The sequence below is a fragment of the Pelophylax lessonae genome (genome assembly GCF_965119305.1).
Source record: "Pelophylax lessonae genome assembly, chromosome: 2".
Lineage (NCBI taxonomy): Eukaryota > Metazoa > Chordata > Amphibia > Anura > Ranidae > Pelophylax > Pelophylax lessonae.
Genome location: NC_138769.1, coordinates 621,742,967 through 621,760,464, shown reverse-complemented (window position 1 = coordinate 621,760,464; position 17,498 = coordinate 621,742,967). Strand labels below are relative to the sequence as shown.

The 17,498-nt window shown below is 43.2% G+C and overlaps 1 protein-coding gene across 1 annotated transcript in view; it reads left to right on the top strand.

The window, feature by feature from the left end:
* Window positions 1-17,498, top strand: part of LOC309548218 (calcium uptake protein 2, mitochondrial-like) — a gene marked incomplete at its 3' end in the record, with an annotated part of 354,686 nt that overhangs the window by 12,389 nt on the left and 324,799 nt on the right. The window lies entirely within an intron of this gene.

Below are 17,498 nucleotides of genomic sequence, written 5' to 3'. Positions count from 1 at the left end.
CTATGCCTGCGTTTTCAGCTGAAAAAAGGTGCATGCAGCATTTAAAAAAATGCAGTGGCCATGAAATCCATCCTTCTTTTGCACCATGCGACTTACCTGCCGTTGCTGCACACGCAAACTGTTTTTAAATGCTGTGCCCACGTATACAAAAAATGCAGAAAGCTTGCCAGAGCAGGAACTGCAGGTTAGTCGCATGGTGCAAAAGCAGGATGGATTTCAAGGCCACTGAATTTTAAAAAAATGCTGCATGCACCTTTTTTCTGCGGAAAATGAGGGCATAGCAGCCCGTTCAAATCAATGGGCTGCTATGCCTGTGCAAATGTGGGCCGCCAACCCGCATACATGTGAACCGCCAACCCGCATACATGTGAACCGCCAACCCGCATACATGTGAACCACCAACCCGCATACATGCGAACCAGGCCTAAAGCAATAGTAAAGTAATTTATAAACAACACCTCCTTCAGGTTTAACCACATCTTGACCACAAGGATTTGCCCTCTTAATGACCAGGCCATCGGATCGGAGCCGAGCGCCAGGACCAGTTATCACCAGTTAGGCCAGACACTGCTTGATGACCTATTTTAGGCCTGGTTCACAGAGTCTGTACTGACTGACTATATAATAATGTGCATAAGTGAACCAAAGCCCCTAAATTAAGCAATGAAATTGAAGTGAGGTGGAAATTTAATAATTTAAATTTAATAATAGAATACCGTGATAATACCGTATACCGTGGCAAAACCTTAATCAATTAATCGCAGCATGAATATCTGATACCGTCACAAGCCTAGACTGATCGGTGTATACATCATCTGCAGTTCTACCAGCCAGTGTCTCGCAGTATCACAAGTCCTGGTGTAAGAAACCTGTTTGATATACAGTAAATATAAAAAATACAGTGCACACATTTTCCAATCCTGCACTAAAATTTCCCAATGTAGAACAGCTATCTGGTGACACAAAAGGTTGTGTATGTAAAAGGCTAACAGGAACCCACTCGTGGAGAAGTTCATAAAGTTCCATGTGCGTTCCTTTTTAGAGTGCCCCGGGGCTCTGGCTAGTATAGGAGAGAGGACATTTTTTTTCCTACAACCATCCTATGGTTGGGACACTAAGGCCCATCAATATTTACTCTACACTAAAAAAATAGTCCCATCAGAAATGGATTCCCTGAACTAATATTCAGTAACCCGTCAGTCCAGTCTAGGAGCCAGCAGACATTTTTAAATGGAATTTAGCAGGAATGTTTTCATAGGGCTAGCACCAGGAATATCATTACTATTTAGTGAGCCACTCTCCTAAAAAAAATAGCTAAATCACACCATTGCACTAGTGCACGAGTATGGAACGCATGCATATTGCACATTCTGTAGGTGCTGTTTTAAGATGCCCGTGCATTTCAGTGCTCCACAACCCACCTAAAATCATGCACAAGTGTGAAGTCATCCCCTAAATGTTTGTCAATGGTAGGTGGAACCTAGCCTTGGTCTGGGGAAAGGCGTTTCCCCTGTAGCATTTGTATGATAGTGATGTATACTCGTGTGGTTGTATTGTTTTTGTTATATATCCTGTACATCATTGTGTAATCTTTTTTTATACATAAAAGGTGAGGAAATTGTGAGATTTTAAAGGAGCGGATATTGAAATGAAATGACTCTTCATTGACATTTTTCTTCCCTTCCCTCCCCCCTCCCTGATCTTTGGCTTTACGTTTTTATTTTCCTTTCTCAGCTGGTCAATCGTGTTTATTATCGAGCTTGTTTCATTGATGTTTCTAAGCCTCGGTTTGTGGGATCAAACTTGCCGAGTCATAAACATAGAAGTGGCAGCTGCTGGCTATTTTCTTTAAAGCCATAATCCCACCGCTAGCATCCTAATAAAGCTAAGGCCTAAACCTTTCCTGCTTTTCTAGTCCTCTCTGACACTTGAGAGGCAGCACTTTAGGTGTTTCTGGGAGTTGGTTTTTTATGGAATGCTGAAGAAAAGCGTGCCTTTATCCCCTCAATGTAATCTACCACACAGGAAGTATGCAACTCTACCGCAGGATCCTAGCTTCTTTTAAAACCAATCTTTAACCAGTCTTGTTTTTAAAATAAAATTTTTTGTGCCTTCTATTTTTTTACCGTAGGTTCCAATGTATTTTGTTATAGCATAGTTTATAATAGATTTTTGTCTAGGATCTATTTGTGTATATTTAGATATATTTGCTATCATAAAGATTTGTTCACACCATATTGATTGAGCTGCGCTGATCTCAATGTACAGTGCATTGAAAATGTATTCCTACCCCTTTAAATTTTCCACATTTTGTTATGTAACAACTAGAAATGTACATGTATTTTATGTGATAGACCAACATAAAGTGGCACATAATTGTGAAGTGGAAGGAAAAGAATAAGTGGTTTTGAATTTTTTTTTACAAATATGTGAAAAATGTGGTGGGCATTTGTATTCAGCCCCCCTGAGTCAATACTTTGTAAACCACCTTTCGCTGCAATTACAGCTGGAAGATGTACAAAGAGAGTGAAATTGTTGCCCATTCTTACTTGCAAAATAGCTCAAGCTCTTGGATGGAGAGTGTCCGTGGTGAACAGCAATTTTCAAGTCTTGCCACAGATTCTTAATTAGATTTAGGTCTGGACTTTGACTGGGCCATACTAACACATGAATAATGCTTTGATCTATACCATTCCATTGTAGCTCTGGCTGTATGTTTAGGGTCGTGGTCCTGCTGGAAGGTGAACCTCTGCCCCAGTCTCAAGTCTTTTGCAGACGCGTTTTCTTCTAAGATTGCCCTTTATTTGGTTCCATTCATCTTCCCATCAACTCTGACCAGCTTCCCTGTCCCTGCTGAAGAAAAGCACCCTACAACATTATGCTGCCACCGCAATGTTTCACGGTGGGGATGGTGTGTTCAGGGTAATGTGCTGTGTATTAGTTTTCCTCCACACATAGTGTTTTGCTTTTAGGTCAAAAGGTAACATTTTGGTCTCCTCTGACCAGAGCACCTTCCTCCTGTCCCCCCCATGGCTTCTCGCAAACTGCAAGCAGGACTTCTTATGGCTTTCTTCTTGTCTGTCTTCCATAAAGGCCAGATTTGTGGAGTGCAAAGACAGATTCTCCCACCTGAGCTGTGGATCTCTACAGCTCCTCCAGAGTTACCTTGGCTGCTTCTCTGATAAATGCTCTTTGTCCGGCCTGTCAGATTGGGTGGACGGCTATGTCTTGATGGGTTTGCAGTTGTGCCATATTCTTTTTCAGATGATGGATTGAACAGTGCGCCGTGAAATGTTTAAAGCTTCGGATATTTTTTTTCTTAACCTAACCCTGCTTTTAAACTTCTCCACAACTTTATCCCTGACCTTTCTGAGGTGTTCCTTAGCCTTCATGATGCTGTTTGTTCACTCTAACAAACCTCTGGGGGCTTTACAGAACACCTGTATTTATACTTAGATTAAATTACACACAAGTGGACTCTATTGACTAGTTAGGTGACTTCTGAAGGCAGTTGGTTCCACTAGATTTTAGTTAGGGGTATCAGAGTAAAGGGGACTGAATACAAATGCAAGCCACGCTTTTTAGATATTTATATGTAAATAAAATTGGAAAACCATTAATAATTTTCCTTCCACTTCACAATTATGTGCCACTTAGTGTTGGTCTGTGACCTAAAAGCTCAATAAAATAAATTAACTTTTTGGGTTTTAGGCCCCTTTCACACTATGAATGCTGTAAGGTTTTTGTTTTTCCTTTTTTTAATTTGGCGCAGCTAGTACCCGGAAGTGATGTCATGTCATGACATCACTTCCGGGTACTCGGCAGCGCCAAATTCAAAGAAATGGAGACCCGGTCAGACGGCGGTGGTGCAGATGGAGACCCGGTCAGGCTGCAGCGGTAAAGGTAGGATGCCCGGGTCTCCCAGTGGGAAGGGGGGGACATCCCCTCTCGCTCCTTGGAATGACAGCCGAGTGGCTTCTCAGCCACATCGGTTGTCGTTACAAGACAGCCGACCGTCGGCTATGGACACCGGTACCGGGGTGATGCCTCTAGCTGCAGGCATCACCCCAGTACATGCACCTTCCCGAAATATCGGCGATATCGGTAAATCAAAAGGCCGATTCCGATATATCGGGCAAAGTGCATATCGACCCTCGATATATCAGCTTTGCCGATAATCTGTCGATCACTAGTTAAAAGCGCTCGGTATATTGCCCAAACCTGCCCGACCTCCGCGTATTTCAGCCTGCTATAGACTTTGACAGGTAGAGGGCCTGGATACTGCACTTTTTTGTTTTTTCTTTTTGGGTACACTAAAGCGCTGGGATTGGAGGCACACAGGCTGAACACCCAGTGTGCAAGGAGCCTAAACCAGAAAAAGCTTAGTAATTAGAAAATTTTCTGAACTGCTGTCAGTATGATACATTTTAGAAGTTATCCTGTCCTGAACTATATAGTAGGTATTCTTGCAGAGGAAGTAAAGGTATTCAATTTTGATTAGATATTTAGGGACAGTTACAGCTTCATAGTTGAAATCGCCTCTTTTTTTTTTTTTTCTCACACTACTTCGTGCTTACCATTCTGTCCCGCTGGCCCTTGCAGCAACACTTGTCATGTCGGAGTTGTACGAGCTGTGCCTCTTGTCATTCACTAAGAGTACAGCTGTGGTCAGTTTAATGAGGGCTCTTGTGACGAGTACTCATGTTTTGTCAGTCTGAGAACTTGTACTCGTCATTTGTTTCAGTGTATGACAATAATGTATGTTACGCCTGGCTATTTCCAGACATTCCTTGTGTAACACAGAAGAAGCAAGTTTGATCATTAGTGTTCACTTAGAGTTTGGATTTATGGCAGATATGATAGTATGATCCCTTGGTTGTGACCTGGAAAAAGGTGTGTGTGTATGAATTGGAATGTAAAGGTAGCCAAAGACAGATCAGATGTCTTGTGAAAGGAAGAATTCTGCGTGTTCATGCTGGAGTACCCTGACCTGCCAGCCTTTGTATGCTGCCTGCTGCAAAACTCCATAGAAAAGGAAACTATCAAAACACCGAGTTTTTAGTGTTAGATAACCTGTCTAGTATAATACACTTTTAGAAATTCTCTAAAAAATAAATGCCGGCCAAAGCTTCAACAACAGTTATCTCTTACACCCGATAACTCCGCTGCTGCTCAAAGCCACTTCTTTCCCTATCGGCCCCATAGGCCATATGCTCAGAGGCTGGAACACACTTTTGTGCTGTGGTTCATTATATTTGTTAAGCCCCCCCCAATACTCTCTACTCTCCTGATTTTAGCAATGTGCACGAGAGCAGAAGCTCTCTCAGATCTGTACCTCCTCATTGGCTCCTGCTGCTGTCAATCACAGCCAGTGAAGTGGGGCCGACTCGTGCTCTGTGTGTCACACACAGGTGGCTCAAGAGCGAGCATGCATGAGTGCCCCCATAGCAATCAGCAGGGGAAAAGTGCTGGTAGCATCTGCGAAGGACCCCAAAACCACTGCACAGAGCAGGTACGTATGACATGTTTGTTATTTAAAAAAAAATAAATAAAAAGAATTGTACCTTTTTTACAAACACTTTAACATGTAACAAATTGGTGCTATCCAAAATTGCTGAAGAATCTTTTGCAGAGTGACAAAAATTAGCTCATTAGTCTTCTGCTCCTCTTTTACTGCTCAGTTCCAAGGTAGGTATGAGAAGGAGATATGTAAGTGTTACTGAAGGGCAGCAAAGAAAAGTCTGCCAGACAGGGCTGCGTGGTGTAGCAGTGCTGTGTAAATCTCAGAATCAGATGGATGTGTTAAGTCAGTGTATTTTAGCTCTATGCTTTGAGCTCCGTATTGTTTATGCTTTCAGTCTTGTGGTTTAGTCGCCATCTTTGGTGAGGGCATTGCATTCTACGAAGCTAGGCACATTTGCTATTCTTATTGCAGATGCTGATTACATAGTTGTGAAATAATTGTAGGAGGTGTGCCCTAGGCTGCTAAGGGATACATTACATTGACTTTCAATTTTGAGCTCACAACTGCTGTAGTATTTTTAGGGTTATTAAAATGGTTCATGGATTGATTAAACGCAGTTGTAAATGGGGTGGAACAAATTGGGCTAAAACATCAACATGCCATTCTTTTTTTTCTTTACAGCTGTGTATAGCTTAGTTTTAGTTCTCCGACGAGCCTACAGTTAGAATGTATGAAAGCGGCAGAGCCAAAGGGGTATGATTTAGAGCAAATAACCATATGTTTGAGATGGTGTTTATGCAGCTAGAAGACAGTGCTTAAAGTTAATTCCGGGCACTCAATATTACCAAGGTGAAGTAGCCTTAAAGCTGAACAAACCACTAAATACAAAGATCAAATGCAATAAGAATCCCCCCCCCCCCCCAGTCCTGGGATTTTAAAAAACCCTGCCAAATGGCATACAGTAGTTTGTGGGAAAACTTCAAAAAGACTTGAAAGTGTTGGAAGTTTTTACAAATTAAAATGACCTTGGGGTTTGGGAAGAAGGGGGGGGGGGGCTTAAAGCATCTTCATGCATGTTCCATGCATCTTAATTGGTATGAGTTAAAATAAAACCTAAAATGCTTCTTTGAACACATTTATTTGTAGATTTATAGAATACTACCTGTAACGGATCAACCGACACCCCGACCAGGTACCTCTGTTGACGGATGCTCCTAGTGCTTCCCGAGGGCTCCAAGCACTCCACCAGACACCATAAACACCTTAGACCCCACGAACCGCCACAGCTTGGTTGGGGTCTCGCCGTCTCCTACCCACCCTGGACCTACGACAAGGTTCCAGTGGGTGAACCTCTTTCTCCAGAAAGTGCAACAGGAACAAGCTCTTACACAAGCTCTTACAAGAGCTTAGTGATTATCCAAGGGAGTATGAAGAACATAGCAATCCCTTGGAGCATATTCCCCCAATAAGAGAAATAACTCTAGATTGAGGGTGAAGTATATCCCTTTATTGAACAAGAAAAAGACTTTTATACCGTTTTTCCAGACAAGGTTACCGCCCAGGTGGACCTTGTGGAGAACTGGACATGACATTCACAATCCAATGAAAACCGAGTTTTACACTCCCATACAGTGGGATTACAGTAGCATATGCAGATGAAAGTGTATACAGGAACTAAACTAATTGTCTAGCCGTCTGGACAGAACAATGTGAGGTTATTGACATTTAACAATGGAACAGACACAATCCACATTCCATTTCAATACACAAACAATAGGTAAGCCTGTCAATGACAGTCTGTGTGTCTCTCTCACAGACAAGCACACAGAATACACATTATCTAGGAGGCAGACTTCATGGCAATGGTCTATAACAGTCTAAGTCTCCCAGTGTAAAGTGGGAATAAATCTTCATATTTCTTTGAGGATATTGCTGACAAATTTTACTGTCCTATCTGAAGCAATTCAAACCATTAAGTATCTGTTTTTCACTTCCAGTGACAGGGAAAATCATCACACTACCGGTCGTCATTTTCCTCTAGGGTTGCGTATAGCGAGTCTGACCTTTGTTGCTATCTTGATGGGATAACATTCCCCACTTTAGAGTCCTCAGTTCTGGACAGTCTGGACCAGGACATCTCATTTGAAGACGAGCAGGAAGCGATATGCCTGTTTCAACCTGGCAAGGCCCCAGGAGTAGATGGAATTCCTGTAGAATTTAGTTCCCTCTATGTAGTGCTGCTGGCACCTAGACTGACTGCCCTGTTGGTCATTTTACCTCTCGGGGATCTCTGCCTGAGTCTGTCTGAGGCTCCTATTGTGTTAAGGTAAGGACCAGGAGGACCCAGAGGACATCACGTAGACCTATCTCGCTGCTCAATGTTGGTACAAAGATACTGGCGAAAATCCTAGCTAACCATATGTCCCCAGAACTTGATGATCTTTTACATCAGGGATATGCATCTGTGGCCCTCCAGTTGTTGCAAAACTACAAGTCCCATCATGCCTCTGGGTGTCATGCTTGTGGCTGTCAGTCTTGCTATGCCTCATGGGATTTGTAGTTCTGCAACAGCTGGAGGGCCACCATTTGCATATCCCTGCTATACATGTTGACAAGAGTGGCTTCATGCCTGGAAAGGGCACTGATATTATTATTCTGTTTTTTTTTTTTTTTGATTACTCAACGCTAATTACGTTTTTTTAAAGGTTATTGCCTCATTGGATACGAAGAAGGCTTTTGACTCGGTTGAGTGGGTTTTTCTCTGGGAGGTGGTGTGAAAATTAGGGTTTGGCCCTAGGTTCCCGTTATGGTTATACATGCTTTACCAGACTCCCAAAGCCAGAGTGCGCACTGATCGGATTTTGCATGCCTTCTCTCTTCAGAGGGGTACCCGACAAGGGTGCCCTTTGTCGCCTAGTCTTTTTGCACTAGCTTTGGAAACGCTGATTATTTTTATTAGTATGGTAATTACAGCTCATTAAAGGCCTGCGCGTTGGTTCCCTAGTATTTGCAGGATGCAGGTCCATTCTTTTTAGGCTGCACTTGATGTATTTAATACTTTTGCATATTCTCTGTGGATTCGTATTAAGTGGTCTAATCTGTTTCTATTGGCTTTAGACCCCCTAGACAAGGGCATTTGCAGGAGTGGGTTGAAGAATTTAGGTATCCAGGTACTAGGAGACCCATCTAGTTTCTATAAGTGGAGAGAACAAAAGGGAAGAGGGGGGGCGAGGGTTGCAGGATTTTCTTGATACCAATAAAAAAGTGCATTTAAAAAGTTGTACTGCGCTACCGTACTTTTTATTGGGCACAAACATACATGCAATTGGTGGCTGTGTGGGGTACCATGAATTAATGGCATCCGCACACAACTGCAGAAGGCGACACATTTTTGTGTGGTGTGGGAAAATGTGTAAATTTACATGCGTTACCACATTGAACCTGGTGTGAAAAAGCCCTAAAATGTAGTTTGCAAGGCACAAATCCCTCTCCAAAATTCCCCTCCTAGCACAAATTCCCCCCTCCTAAAGCCCCCCCCCCCCTCTTTGCCCTTGCCACAGCTTAAAGTGGTTGTAAAGGCAGAAGTTTTTTTTGTTTTTTGTTAAGGCATTCTTTGCATTCTGTGTGCAGCAGCCCCCCTAATACTTACCTGGGGGTCCATCTAGATCAGCGATGTTGCAGCAGTGTCTAGGCTGAGACAACAGTGCGGCGCCATTGTCTCCCGTTACTGTCAGTCAGCCAATGAGGAGAGAAGGGGGAGCAGGGTCAGAACGAGGCTCCATGTCTCAATGGACACAGAGCTGCAGCTCTGGCCGGGTGCCCCCATAACAAGCTGTTTGCTGTGGGGGAACTTACCCACTTAAGCCCCAGAGGATTTGGCTGCCCAAAGACCAGGCCCTATTTTGCGGTTCGGCACTGCGTGACTTTAACGGACTATTGCGTGGTCGTATATAATGTGAAAAGGGAAATTCTTTGTAAATTGTATTGACCCTCTCTCTCCTCTCAGAAGTTATCAATACATGCACTGCTGCCCATGTATAAGTTATATTTAAGTAGTAACTGTCCTAACAAGTACGATTGAGGTCTGGCAGCCTTGGATGGCCCAGTAGGTATTATTCCTTTTTCTACCCATCTGCTCTTGCACCCCCCCCCCCCTCTTTTTGTTCACTCATTTGGGTATTGTTCCTGTCTCAGTATTATTATTTCCTAATGGTGCTGCTCTGTGCCTTATGGACCTGGCTTTGTAAAGCTTTATGTAGACCTGTTCTGTACCACATTTCTTATATTAATATTATACTTGACCATACCACTTTAGATTTTAGATACTAACTGCTATTGTAACATGTTCATGTGTTTCAGTAAAGAAATCCTTGCTTGTAAAAAAAAAAAAAAAATAAACCACTTCGGTGCTTTTACAGTGAGTTAAACTTCATGTTTAAGTAAACTTTCAGGTCCTGTTCATGCCACTATGTCCTGGGCAGATCATCCCAATGCATAGACAGGCAGCTGAGGTGGTGTACGCCAGAAAACATATGAATTGTTATTTTGACAGTTCAATAAAGTTTTAAAAAAAAGGGATAAACATTGTGAATTGAATTGTTTCCTTCACAGTGCACACTAGTGGACACTGTAAAACGTGATCAGCTAGTAAGAATGAGCCCTCAGTGCTGTTAGCCTTTCTGGGTTGCCACCCTGAGCACTTCTGCCAGTCCTCTATTTGGCATGGCACATACTCTTCTCAAATTCTTCCCTACTAGATTCCGCACACTCCCAACGTGATCTCCATTTTTCTTATATAGAGTTTTTCCTTCGGAGTGTGGACGTTCCATAGGATTAAATAGAGTTTTTGGCATGCAGGTTTATGTGCGAACATGGATACACATGTTATTATTTAACAATGAAGTCCTGCGGGAGTTCCGGTTATGAAAGGGTGCCACTGGGAGGAGTCCGAATGCCGGTAAGAGGATTGGTCCTACTGGAATGCAATCTCCAGATGGCATCCGCTCTGAGGGGAGTTTCCTTCCGAGGCCGCTGGGAGGAGTAGCGTTGGAACGCAAGCTCTCTCCCGGAAGAGCCGTGGACCGGAAGTGACGCATCTCTGCCGATGATGGTACTTCCGGCGGACGAACTTCTTGCAGCTCTGGACTTCCGGGACCCCGTAGAAGGATTTTACACCAGTCTTTCTATAAATAGCGTGCAGACATGTGCGGGTTTCCTGAGTAGGACGAAACTTCAGGCACGCCCGCATGTCGACACGCTTCTCCTGGTTATCCTTTCCATGCGCATTGAATTGTCCGGATTGGGAGTTGCCATTTTTATATTCTACCACATATTAAAGTTTACTATGCCATTGGAGTCTCCTTCATTTTGAGGTTTGGTATTCTCACTATCTGCTGCACTGATTTGTCTGGATGCCGGAAGCCTGCCTGTTTTGGAGTGATCATAACGGATTGGTTCCTTCAGTTAGAGGAACCAATACTCTACTACACGCTTATTTGACCCGCCTTAACAGGGGGTCATGAGGTTCTGGTAAGCAGACATCTTTTACCATTTGATGCACGTGGGGTTGATATTTCCATCTCACTGACTCCATCTTCTGGTGGCTGGACTTTTATCTTTAGTGTGGATCATCATTTGCATTTGTTGGACTTTTTCCTCACAGTGATTTTTTTTTTTTTTTCCAGCATTTATATCTTTGGCGCTGTACTTTGTATTTTATTTTTCTGTCAAGCTTGTTATTTGTACTGGCTGCCTCACATTAGTATTTTATATATCCAGAGTGTGACCAAGCACGGTCTTTTTTCCTTTTTCTAGGTTTATGGAGCCAGACAGAGGCGCTGGGGAATGGGAGATCTTGGTGATAATGGAACAGAAGAATATAAGGCCTCATGTAAACTGCTATAAAAATAGCCGCTTTCAGAGGCATCTGCCATTTGGTTTTTGAGTATGGGTCTATCAACATGGGTCTATCAACATGGCACATCTTGACCTGGCAATATTTGCCTACTCTTCTTTGCAAACACACTCCAAATCTGTCATTGTGAGGGCATCTCCTGTGCACAGCCCTCTTCAGATCACCCCACAGATTTTCAATCGGATTCAGGTCTGGGCTCTGGCTGGGCCATACCTAATTTATTCTTCTTCTGGTGCAGCCATTCCTTTGTTGATTTGGATGTATGCTTTCATTGTCATGCTGAAAGATGAAGTTCCTCTTCATGTTCAGCTTTCTAGCAGAAGCCTGAACATGAAGTCTTGTGCCAATATTGACTGGTATTTGGAACCTTGAATAAGGCCCCTGTTCCAGCTTAAGAAAAACAGCCCAAAAGTATGATGCTGCCACCACCATGCTTTCCTGTGGGTATGGTGTTCTTTTTGGTGATGTGCAGTTTTGTTTTTGCACCAAAAACATTTTTTGGAAATATTTCATCAGACCATAACACATTTTCTCACATGCTTTTGGGAGACTTCAGATGTGTTTTTGCAAAATTTAGCTGTGCTTGGATATTTTTCTTTGTAAGAAAAGGCTTCCGTCTTGCCAGGCTACCCCATAGCCCAGACATATGAAGAATATGGGAGATTGTTGTGACATGTACCACACAGCCAGTACTTGCCAGATATTTCTGCAGCTCCTTTAATGTTGCTGTAGGCCTCTTGGCAGCCTCCCTGACCAGTTTTCTTTTCGTCTTTTCCTCTATTTTGGAGGGACGACCAGTTCTTGGTAATGTCACTGTTGTGCCATATTTTCTCCACTTGATGATGACTGTCTTCACTGTGTTCCATGGTATATCGAATGCCTTGGAATTTCTTTTGTACCCTTCTGACTGATATCTTTTAACAATGAGCTACCCCTGATGCTTTGGAAGCTCTCTGCGGACCACGGACTTTGGAAGCTCTCTGCGGACCAATTAAGAAAATGTCAGGAAAGACCTACTAGAACAGTTGAATTTTATTTGGGGTTAATCAGAGGCACTTTAAATAATTGCATGTGTGTACTAACTCCTGTTTAACATGAGTTTGAATGTGATTGCTTAATTCTGAACACCACTACATCTCCCAGATCCCCAGTTATAAGAGGGTGTTCACACTTATGCAACCACATCATTTTAGTTTTTTATTTCTACTCCCCCCCCCCCCCCACCAAAAGATTTCAGTTTGTTTTTCAATTGTGTTGTACAGTTTATAGGTCACATTAAAGGTGGAAAATATTCTGAAATTATTTATCTTTGTCTCAGTGTTTTACATCACAGAAACCTGACATTTTAACAGGTGTGTACTTTTTATATCCACTGTACAGTATGTCTCTTTGCAGCTGCATGTTAGCTAATGTACCTTTGCACATGCAAGGGTTAACATGTATTTGCGCTCTGCAATGTCCTAAAAGCGTGTTACTGAAAAAGCATTTCATATTTTTGCCTTTTTTTATGTTAATGTTCTTCAAATGTAATTACATGCCAAAATTGTCAATTTTAAGCTGGATTTTTCAGACCGCTCCTAACAAAGATCCAGTGTACATAGGAATATACAGGTGTGCGCATGAGGGGGTAAGACTTGCAGGGAGTGCTGGGGGTGACCAAAGCAACCAAGTACTGTTTAGAAGATGACCAAATGAATAACAAAAAGGGCTTAAAGTGTGTCTAAACACAAAATAAAAATGTAGTTTTGCAGCTTACCGGTCCCCTGCTGATTAGGGGCACGTCTCTTTAGCAGGCAGAATTTTTGTAAGGACTTGCCAGTCCCAAGATGTGACGGCTCAATTATGCCTCGTTTCCACTGAGCGGATCGGTTCGGTACGGTACGCTAATTTGAGTGTTTCCATTATGAAAGTGGCCCATACAACCGAACCAAACCGCACCATTCCTGGTCCTCCTTCAGATGTAGGGCCATAGGAAATGGTACGGTACGGTTAGGGCGGAGCTACTGGCGTCACACGATAGATTCCACTGATTGGCGGACAGGAAAACTTCAATGCTCACGTCAAATGAAAGAGCAAAACAAACACCTCATTTGGTATAAACCCCGCATGGTCCCTGGTGGCCCGACTTGCAGTGGAAACGCTCACCTGAATAGACCGGACCATTCTAACCCTTCCAAACTGTACCGACCCGAACCGTTCCGCTCAGTGGAAACGAGGCATTAGTTGTCATTTTTTAGGTCTTTTTCCTTTTCTTTTACCTGTTAATTCTTTGAACAACCCACTTCCTGTTTTAGGGTGACTACACTCCCTTCCCCACTTATATCTATGAAAGGGAGCCATGTTTGTCACTTTGAATTGCTCCTCTGGTTTACAGTGACAAAATGTCTTCCTCTCCATCTCCATGACATGGGGAATGGCGAAAATGGTGATTTACAGAAGGGGAGATATGATTTTGGGCTTACAGGAAGGCGATTAAGACACTGCATTTCTGGCAAGATCAACAAGTCATTTCTTTACTTGCTGAAAATGTTCAAAGCCTGAAAGGAAACAAATGCAGCCACCATGTCTAAGGACTGGTAGGTTGCAACCTATTACATTTTATTGTTCTGAGGTTTAGATATCCTTTACTTTGCAAGCCAGCCAGCTGAACAAGATTAAAAACTGGAGTCGTGCAGTTGGTAGGGTGTGACCTCTGGGCAGTTTAAATGCAAAATTTTCATGTTTGACTTAAATATTCCTTTAATGACAGCTGGCTCATCACCAGCATGGCTGCCTATGCTGGGCAGTAGAATAATAGTCATGTTTAACGAAATCCAGTGCCAGCCTCTGTAACTAAATGAGAACACCCAGTCACCAAGTACGTTTTTGGATTATTATGTGAATTTTATAGCATTTTGCTCTCTGATGTAAAACTGATAATAAAAGGCCTTGCAGGCAGTAATCAGCAGTGTTTCTTTCCTCTCTCTGATCGTGTTTGTGATACTGCTGTAGACTTGCTGGTCCAGCCAATCTTTGATTTTAAAGTGTTACAGAAATCGGACCAGCAAGGCTGAACTGTAAACAATAAAATACTCAATCTGGGAAATAGAAAGCATATATGAATCCTGAAACACAGTGATTAAAGGTTTTATGTAGCGATGCAAATTAATTGCAGCTTTTGGGTTCTCTTATGTGTTGGACTGCAGCGCGAAATGAAAAGGATCTGTATTAACGTGGAAATGCCAAGTCATCAGTGCTCGTATTAGATGAGAAGAGTTAATGAGAAGTGTTCTCAGCAGTTCAGACGGGTTTCTCCTACAAATTCATGACTAGCTCCACTCAGAATGGTTTTAATTTCATGACTGATTTTGGTTTTCTAATCTATGATATTAAGACATGTTTCAAGAAGTAAATGCTGTTTGCAGAAATGAGCAGTGTAATATCCTCATTTGAAAAGTCAGTCCACCTAATACCAACCTTCCATTTTTGGTAAGTGCTGATGGATCAAAGGGAAACTGGTCTGGAGGGAAATATGGAGGTTGCTATGGCCACCCTAGTCCTGAAAATGCTACTGCCTGGCTTGTCATAAAGATACTTTGGCTTCTGCTGTTATTGAGGCACTGGCCCATAGAGTGGGGCACTTAATTCTGACTTTTCTGTGACCCTCATTGGCTGCATGTTTGTCCAGGACCTGTGATTTAAAAGTATTGCAGAGATGGACCCATGCTCTTTGTATAGAAGCAGTGGTCTCTCTGCAGAGATCTGACATGCCTCCTGCTAAGACAGAGCTAGAGGTTTCCGATCATCAAGAAATGTGAACTTTGTTGATTGCAGAGCTATAGATCTGATTTGGCAGATTTGTTTTCTAAAGCTGTAGCTGAGCTGTAAGAGTTTGAAAACTGTTCTGTTTAGATGCACCTGAAATCTATTTAGCGGATTTAACTTGGAAGTTTAATTGGGCTTTAGCCTAGGTTCACACTGAGGCCGCTTTAAAATCACGCGAGTTCAGCTGAATTCGCACGATTTTAAAACGAGATTTTCAGTCCAACTTTGGGGGCGATTTCACAGACATCTGTGCAGGTTCCTGTTCAGATGTCTATTAAATCACCCCCAGAAGTCACCAAAAGTAGTGCAGAAACTACTTTTGGGAATCGGTGTGGCGTCGCACTGATTCGGATGGTGCCATTGCCGGCAGTAGGCTGCGATTTGACATGTCAAATCAAACTATTGTGAACAAGGGCTTAAAGAGGAAGTAAACCCTCCTCTGACACTTTTACCTATAGGTAAGCCTATGATAAGGCTTACCTATAGGTACTGTAAATATCTCCTAAACATGTACCGTTTAGGAGATATTTACCTTACGTGCAGCCAGTGACGTCACTGGTGCATGCGCTCTGAAGGAACGGATGCTGGTGCCGTTTCTTCAGAGCCCCGTGCCGTGACCGTCGGCTCCCGCGCGCGTGCACGGGAGTGACGTCACCGCGGCTCCGGCCAATCAGATGGCCGGATGCCGCGATCCCGGAAGACGGGCGACTGGACATGTCGCCCGTCATACAGCTAAGCGGATGGCACGGCGGGGGCTCGTTCTAAGGTAAGTATTTCATAATGAGCTAGTATGCGATGTATACTAGCTCATTATGTGTTTCTCTTTCAGGTTAAAAAAAAAAAAAAAAATTTCATATGGGTTTACGACCTCTTTAAAGTATAAAGACTGGGTCAGCATGAAAACCCAGTAATTTTCTGAGCTCATCATTTGACTTATTTTTTAAATGATGTCTTCTGATCATCTCTGCTCTGTCTCTATTCCCCAGTTTCAGCACTGAAGGGGTTTCAACTGTGACTATAATTTTTACATTTCAGCTTGTGTGCTCAGGATAAATAGAATTTTAATATGGACTTCAAGTTACTACAAAGAAATTAAACCCAACATTAAATAAAAAGAAATCCGCACAGAGGACATTACTTATCAGTCCAATGTGTCTCTTGTGCTGCTGGATCCTCTTTTAGTTGAAATCTTCCTCCTCCTAATTAACCTCTGATTTACGGTGGTGGGGGTAGGAGGGGGATCAGAAGAGGAAAACTTCAACTAAACCTGGAGACAGATCGGGTCTGCCTGTCAGTTCTGTAAAGAATTTGCCTGTCTGTTTTTTTTTCTTTTCCCGATCGGACCCTACATTGTCCTCTATGGAGCTGCGGGTGTAAACAGACGTATCCGTCTACATACAGTATCTCACAGAAGTGAGTACACCCCTTACATTTTTTGTAAATATTTTATTATATCTTTTCATGTGACCCGTTCACACTGGGGCGACCTGGTCGCCTGACATGTCGCCTGACATGTCGCCTGCCATAGAGAAGCTGTGGACCCGTTCTAATAGGAGCGACTTAGAAAAAGGGTCCGGAGCTTCTTTGGGGCGACCCGGAGCGACCCGGAGCGACCTGCATTGACTTCAATGTTATGAAGTCCGTGCCGGCCGCTCCGAGGTCCTGTGAGGTCGCCCCGGCAAGTAGCGTCGCCCCAGTGTGAACGGGGTCTGAAGAAATAACACTGTGCTACAATGTAAAGTAGTGAGTGTACAGCTTGTATAACAGCAGTGTAAATTTGCTGTCCCCTCAAAATAACTCAACACACAGCCATTAATGTCTAAACCACTGGCAACAAAAGTGAGTACACCCCTAAGTAAAAATGTCCAAATTGGGCCCAAAGTGTTAATATTTTGTGTGGCCACCATTCTTTTCCAGCACTGCCTGAACCCTCTTGGGCATGGAGTTTACCAGAACTTCACAGGTTGCCACTGGAGTTCTCTTCCACTCCTCCATGACGACATCACGGAGCTGGTGGATGTTAGAGACCTTCCGTTTGAGGATGTCCCACAGATACTCAATAGGATTTAGGTCTGGAGACATGCTTGGCCAGTTCATCACCTTTACCCTCAGCTCCTTTAGCAAGGCAGTTGTAGTCTTGCAGGTGTGTTTGGGGTTGTTATGTTGGAATACTGCCCTGCCGCCCAGTCTCTGAAGGGAGGGGATCATGCTCTGCTTCAGTATGTCACAGTACATGTTGGCATTCATGGTTCCCTCAATGAGCTATAGCTCCCCAGTGCCAGCAGCACTCATTCAGCCCCAGACCATGACACTCCC